Source organism: Centropristis striata, chromosome 13 (genome assembly GCF_030273125.1).
Source record: "Centropristis striata isolate RG_2023a ecotype Rhode Island chromosome 13, C.striata_1.0, whole genome shotgun sequence".
Classification (NCBI taxonomy): domain Eukaryota; kingdom Metazoa; phylum Chordata; class Actinopteri; order Perciformes; family Serranidae; genus Centropristis; species Centropristis striata.
The window spans coordinates 19017554-19024432 of record NC_081529.1 but is presented as its reverse complement, the minus strand read 5'-3'; positions in this window follow the sequence as shown (position 1 = coordinate 19024432).

Below are 6879 nucleotides of genomic sequence, written 5' to 3'. Positions count from 1 at the left end.
ACTTTGTTTATTCCAACCATGCCATGCCCACAATACTGTCTGACCGGTGCTGCGCCGCACAGCCACGACGTCTTCACAACAAATCACACGTGCACTTACAACCTTTTTTTTTCTCCTCCGTGCACTTGCAACCTGAGAGCGCTTCTCTGCATTCTTTGATAACACTGCAACCTTCATGTTACAAAATGCACGTTCGCTCAACAATAAAGCACTGCTCATCCTGGATTTTATATTGTTTTGATATATTTTTTAAAGTTTATATTTTGAGAAATAAATATGTTGAATTGAAAAAATGTGATTTTATTATTAAACAAATTAACATTTATTGCCACATAAACAAATGCAAAAGTACCGAAAATCGGTACCGTTGAGTACCGGTACCGATTCCCAGGTACCGGGTATCGGTACCATATCGGTTCAAATGTGAAAGGTACCCATCCCTACATGTTGGTCTCTTTAACTAAATTCCATGTTCAAGACAATTATGTAGAGGGGGATTTTTTTAAATATAAAAATCACTTATTTATACCATATTAAGGCTTTAAATGATGCATAAGGGTGTAGCAGCTTTGAGAAACACGTGGGTGCTGCCACAGGTGTTTTAGCAACCAGTCATCGTCTCAACTCACCCACGCTCCACCTGTCTCTACATTTTTGTTTGAGGAGTTAGGAGGAGATGCTGATGATGTGTCTGGGGTGCACATACTGTGACAGTCACATACACATATTAAACGTGAGAATATTATATTTATAGTAGGTGATGTTACACTGTCGATGCAACAAAAGATGATACAATAAGAACATGAGACTGAGCTGACAGAAACTACTGACATTTATCACCGCCTGTGCTAAAATATGCCAATAAAATTATGATTTTATGAACATTAACCGAAAAATAATTTAGAGTTAAATTGTTCCAGTTATTTATTTTATATGAACTAATTTCTGTGTATTATTTGACATTACGATTTTACAATTTTAGGTCAAATCTGTGCATGAATTGTACGACAGATCATTGATCTCGTATTAAAACAGACCACTCGAGAATTTCATTAACCATTTAATGTAGCAGAAAGGTGGTGAAAACTCTCCTGAATCTGCTCATACAAGTTGAGACCAAGTGTTTCCTCATTCTGTTGATAAAAAATGTAAATCGGGTATTAAAATAAGTACTATATAAGCATCACTTCGTTGTCATTAAATAAATATAAAAAATATTGTTAATGAATATTGGTTTTCATAAATGGATTACATTCAGGTCCTAACTGTTCTCTCACATTATGCTTAGCTCTGCTGGAGATGAAAATATCTCTTACATGACTGAAAGTTGTGATGAGTTTTTGGCTCAAGATGGAAAAACACACAGGAGACAGAAACAATATATCTTTAATCATTTCTGCTGATTATAAACACATCATTTCCTGAATCACTGAACCATTCAGAGCAACTCTGATTAAAACAGCACGACTAAAATTAAAAGTTAATCATTCACTATTTTGTTATGAGAAGAAACTTTCAGGTTGCGTATTTAACGTGTCTGATAAACTATTTCAGGAATGTCAGTTATCATGTAAAACAAACGCGGAATGTAAATTACACCATGTTTAAATCTCGGTATACAGGCTGAAACTGACATGTTACTGATAGGGAGCCACATACAGCACGTTACTATTCTTTGTCAGACATCTTCAAGGACTTCTACTATCTTAACGCAGTCAAACCTGCAAATGAACTGGAAGTCAAGTTGCATTGTGGGTAAGGTAGGTTCCTGATTTTAAGAAGAATGCATGGAATAAAAAAAAAGATGATATCTCTGGTTTGGTTGTTTCATTTCAGATTTTCATTTCAGATTTTTCAAGAGTGCAAAATCGATGGATCACCCTTTTAAGATTAAATTAAGAGCACAGAAATTAATTTTTAAAAAATAAGCATTTTCCCCTATTCAAGATTATTTCTGTACCCTTTTCTTTCAGTTTGTTAGAAGTCTGAGCATCTGGTTTATTATTATTACTTTTGTGTTTCTATTTTGCAATCAAACTGAAAAGCTTTGAGCGAAACTTTGCACCGTGCAATCAAAAACAAAACTTTAATCAAAATACATTTGTGTTTAAATATGTATTACTGCAAACCAAAACAAAAGTTTTAGATGCAAAAGTGAAACCTTGGGATATGCAATCAAAAGCTCTTGATAATTTTAATCAAAAATGGATTTTACTTAAAAGTAAACCCAGACTTGTTCTTTTCATGCTGTTGCTGTCTGAATAAATGGAGGAGAAATTTTCCTCTTGTGTTAATTTATCTAATATGTTTTCCAATTAAAAGAAACACAAATGTGCCCACAACCCATGCTTGCATGTGAGAGGACTTAATAAACTGATATGTGGTTTAATTCATAAAAATGTGTTATCATGTTAAACCTTGACCTGAGAGTAAAAGTACATTTCTATCAACTGTAAAAATGCAGTGGGGTAGAAGTATAACGTTACATAAATGTAAATACGCTTACTTAAGTAAATGTTGATGCACTGCATCAGTGGTAAATGTACCACTGATGCAGGTTTTCTAAACTCTGCATCATTCATCAGAAACTCACCTCACAGACGCTCATTCATGAGTGCAAACACACACACACACACACACACACTGTGTTATATTTAGCTGTAACTACAGTGAGACTGTGTGTTACTGTGCTGCTGCTCTCTGCTGGTCTTCAGCCCACGCTCACCCTTCTGCAAAGATCCACTGAGGAGCACAAAACCATCATTAAAGCCACATTAAAAAGGGATTTGCCAGGCCTGTACTTTATTTGCCAAGCCACCCGGGGGGCAAGAGGAGCTGTGTGTTTGTTTGTGTGTGTGTGTGTGTGTGTGTGTGTGTGTGTGTGTGTGTGTGTGTGTGTGTGTGTGTGTGTGTGTGTGTTTGTGTGTGTGTGTGTGTGTGTGTGTTTGTTTCTCTCTCTGCCAGGAAGATGTTTACTAGTGTTTGTTTGTTGGGCTATAAATATTGAGCTGTGCGCTCCCTGGCTCCCCTCGGTGATAACCCACCTGTGCTTACTGTAGAAGTGATAGTCAGCCGATGGTCTGCTGGTGACTCAGTGTGAGTCTCTGCCTACAGAATCTCACCCACGTACAATATGGACAAGTTAACTCTAACAGCCTATTACTCACTTTTTTGGCAGGAGAAACTCTCACACACGATCCTAATAACCATTAATGCATACCTTTTGGGATTAAATGTCTCATTTCACTGTGTTGCACATTTAGCACACTCTAATACAGAATAATGCACGTTTTCCCCTTCTGCAGTGTAATCAGGATGCATGAGGCGTTTTAACTGAGTGGAGTCTTTATTACTTTCACTTAAGTTGAAGTGTTGGCGTTGGTTAAAGTGCAGGAACAGTTTCCCAACGCGACACAAACCCTCATCAGCAGAGATTAAAACTGTTTACGTCTCTTCAAACCATCATGGAAACTTAATTCTGCTGCATGCAGGTTGATTTTATATATTATTTAAACTGGATTGGGTTGGGTTATTTTAATTGTGCAGCTGCAGGTTCAACATTTTGTGCTGCAAATACAAATCTGTCACTGAATATATACAGATTTGAACTATGAAAAAAATTAAAAGATTAAAAGATAAGATATTCTGTCGAGTACAGAATAAACAGGTTAAGATAATAAATAAAAGTAGAATAAAATAACATAGAAAAAGAACTGTAAAACAACAAAGACACTACATCCACTAGCGGTATGCCATATGGTAAATGGAGTGCACTTATATAACGCTTTTATCCAAAGCGCTTTACACTACACACTACGCTCATTCACCCATTCACACACACATTCATACTGGTGGCCGAGGCACGTAGCATCGGGAGCAATTTGGGGTTCAGTATCTTGCTCAAGGATACTTCGACATGTAGGCTGCATGGCCGGTGATCGAACCACCAACCTTCCGATCACTGGACGAACGCTCTACCAACTGAGCCACAGCCGAAAGTGTATATCCAGCATAATACAGCTGTGCATTGACAAAAAAAAGACATTAGATTTTCATATCTGCATTATTATAATTTCTCTTAACTGTCCTCAGTATTTTTCTAGGTAATCGATTTGTTAAAGAGAATAGTTAATGGTACATTTTTTCCTCACCCACAGAATTAGATAGATCGCTCTTGTGTTTGTACAGTAAATTTGAAGCTTCGGCTGCCTTAGCTTAGCTTAGTGAGCTAATTTTTTATATTTTTGTACAAATAAAACAAACCAGATATGATGTGCTAATCAGAGAGCTTCAGAGGTGCTGTTAGCTGGATTTTAAACCTCTAGCGGCCAGCAGGGGGCGACTACACTGGTCTAACGTGTTTTTTTATTTATTTGCTTTTTTATGGCCTTCGTTTTACCATTAAGGAACTAAAGGAAGATTTACAGACAGCCTGTGTTAACAACTCAGACTTTAATGTTTTTGTTGTTGTTGTTGGTGTTGTTGCAAACTAGCAGATAATTGCTGCTTTTTCAGACCCAACAATTATTCACAAGAAAGAAAAACCACTGAACTAAAGAGAGAAAAGCTCCTGAGATGGAGGCGGAGATAAAGTGTTCATGCTCGCTCTCTCAGCTCATGAGATATATAATAATCTCGTATTAACACGGATCACATCATGGACACAGAACAGGCGTGTTGTTCTGTATAACTGGATTATGTTTCTCCATATAAATAGCCATAAATAATAAATAATAATATAATTGGGTAAAAAAAGCTGTAAAATGTTCAGGAGAAAAATGTCTTAATTAAGTTAATTGGTATTTCTGATGTGTCCGCGGTTGTTATTAATTGATGACGTTGCCATGGTGACTGCAGCGCTGTCACTGTAATTGGAGCTAATCTAGATGATTTATTGTTGCTTTAATTAACATGTTGACAGCGTGTGTGGGAGTTCAGCACTTCTTTTTCCAGATGACTTTTCTCTCACAAGGGTTTAATAATAAATAACGCATTGCAGGAAAAGAAAAAGGCTTAACTACAGGCTTAAAGGAACATTTTGACATTTTGTTTTGTGTTTGTATAGAGGTTATTAGAGGCTCACGCTGCCTGCTAGTAGGTCCAGCAGGTTGTTATCAGCTTGTTTAATGGACGGTCGATATTTCATTAGATTTCACTCAAAGGTCCGTTAGGTTCAGGAACCGATAAAGGTTACAGATTAGAAAAGTGCTTCTCCGAGGTTATATGACCTGATAATTATTGTTTCACTCCGACCTACAGGATCAACATTTTTAACACAAAAAACACACAAAAGAAAACATAAAATCAGATTTCAAACTTTCTAAAGACAATCATACTCAATGAAGAATTCTATATGTTAAATATAACATATTAGAGGTAAAATAAGGAGAACATCTAGTTCTATATTTTTATACTAAATATGTTATATATGACCTTATCTCCGGTTTTACTTGGCCTATCATCATCAAACAAAAACTGTCCTGGAGTTTGAAGCCTGAACTTTAGAGGGAAGCTGACGGCAGGAAACACACTGCTGAAGGTTTTAAGTGATGACGTCATGAAGAAGTGGTGTCCTTTTAAACACATCATCACATAATATCATTAACATTGTGAAGCATCAGTTTAGGCTTCAAAACTACTTCCCATTTGAGGGAAAAATATGCATGTTATGGTTAAGACCTTTAACCTTGTCAAAGAAAGCCCCAAATTAAATCCACTCTTTCCTGTCTTACCTTTCACAATAAAAGCCATAGACATCTACACCGCATGCATGTCCCTGCTCTGGGTCAACAGGATGCCTGTAGTTAGTTGGTCCTCTGTCAGCGAGAATATAAACTTGAACCTTTTATTGAATATCATTGCAACTGTTGCAAATTTGCATTGCTGAGGGTATTAATAGTTTTGATGCAAAATATTCACCGAAAAGTATTAAGCATTTTTGTGTGGTTTATTCATCATATTTAATGCCTTTGGGCATTATAAATGAAAAGTCACAAAGTTAAATAACTGCATGTAACTTCTGTCTTGGCATCCTTCATCATTACTACAGCCACTAGAGGGCGCCACTCACTTCAGACGTGAATTCTGGGCGGTAATAAAGCTGTTGTACAAACAACTCATGGGTCGTATTTTCATCCAAATGGAAACATGAATGTCTGAACTAAATTTAACCGACAATCCATCCAAAAACCACAAGTATTAACCTCATGGTGGCGCTAGAGGAAAAGGATCGCAGAAGTTATTAAGATTTACCCCCTGAGGAACATGAATGTATAATTCGTCCAATAGTTGTTGAGATATTTCAGTCTGGACCAAAACACCAAACTGTACTGCAGTGTTCTTGTTACTATCCTCCTGTAACCATTAAAGTCAGTGTAAGGAAGTAAAAATACAGACATAATCAGTCATCAGGATCCATAATGAATGTGACTTCTGCACACGCTGCGTTCACCATCTGCCGCTGGCTCCAAAGATCCCTGAAGGACGACATGTGGGTGTGTTTGATATGAGTCACAGTGCAGCTGCCAGGTGATGATGCAACGCAGAAAAATGTTTAAAATGGAAGAATGGATGGACAGATTATATCCAGTTAATATGCATCTGAATTTACGACGAGCATGAGTTTGTTCCAGCTCAAGAGAAATGATGTGCGGATGAATGCAGATGTTGGAAAGAACAGATGTGCAAAGACGGCAGCATCATTCATCATCTGAGTCCCCTGTGAAATATCATGTAACTGACACACACACACACACACACACACACACACACACACACACACAGACAACTTGATGTTTATTAATCAGATTTTATGACCTTTGCAGCGTGTGAACGACATCTTAATTAGATCCAGAGATTACTTTGTAAACACACTTGAGG